The sequence below is a fragment of the Sinocyclocheilus rhinocerous genome, unplaced genomic scaffold (genome assembly GCF_001515625.1).
Source record: "Sinocyclocheilus rhinocerous isolate Xijiao unplaced genomic scaffold, SAMN03320098_v1.1 scaffold1724, whole genome shotgun sequence".
Classification (NCBI taxonomy): Eukaryota; Metazoa; Chordata; class Actinopteri; order Cypriniformes; family Cyprinidae; genus Sinocyclocheilus; species Sinocyclocheilus rhinocerous.
Window position 1 is genome coordinate 1,093,232 of NW_015626034.1, and position 746 is coordinate 1,093,977.

Here is a 746-nt window from a genome sequence, read left to right on the forward strand (position 1 = left end):
TTTCAAAGCCATCTCTAAAGAGTTTGGACTCCACCAATCCACGGTCAGACAGATTGTGTACAAATGGAGGAAATTCAAGACCACTGTTACCCTCCCCAGGAGTGGTCCACCAACAAAGAACACTCTAAAAGCAAGACATGTAAACGTCCACTAGGTTTCAAAGGACTGCAGGCTAACTTCTAAGCAACTAAAGGCCTTTCTCACATTGGCTAATGTTAATGTTCATGAGTCCACCATCAGGAGAACACTGAACAACCACGGTGTGCATGGTGCATCCAAAAAGAACATTGCTGCCAGTCTGCCGTTTGCTAAAGATCATGCGGACAAGCCAGAGGGCTACTGGAGAAATGTTTTGTGGACAGATGAGACCAAAATAGAACTTCTTGGTTGAAATGAGAAGCGTTATGTTTGAAGAAAAGAACACACTGCATTCCAGCATAAGAACCTTATCCCATCTGTGAAACATGGAGGTGCTGGTATCATGGTTTGTGCCTGTTTTGCTGCATCTGGACCAGGACAGCTTTCCATCATTGATGGAACAATGAATTATAATTATGTCAGGACATCTGTCAGTGAACTAGTTCTCAAGAGAAAGTGGGTCATGCAGCAAGACAACGACCCCAAGCACACAAGTTGTTCTACCAAAGAATGGTTAAAGAAGAACAAAGCGAATGTTTCGTAGTGGTCAAGTTAAAGTCCGGACCTTAATCCAATTGAAATTTTGTGGAAGGAACTGAAGCAAGTAG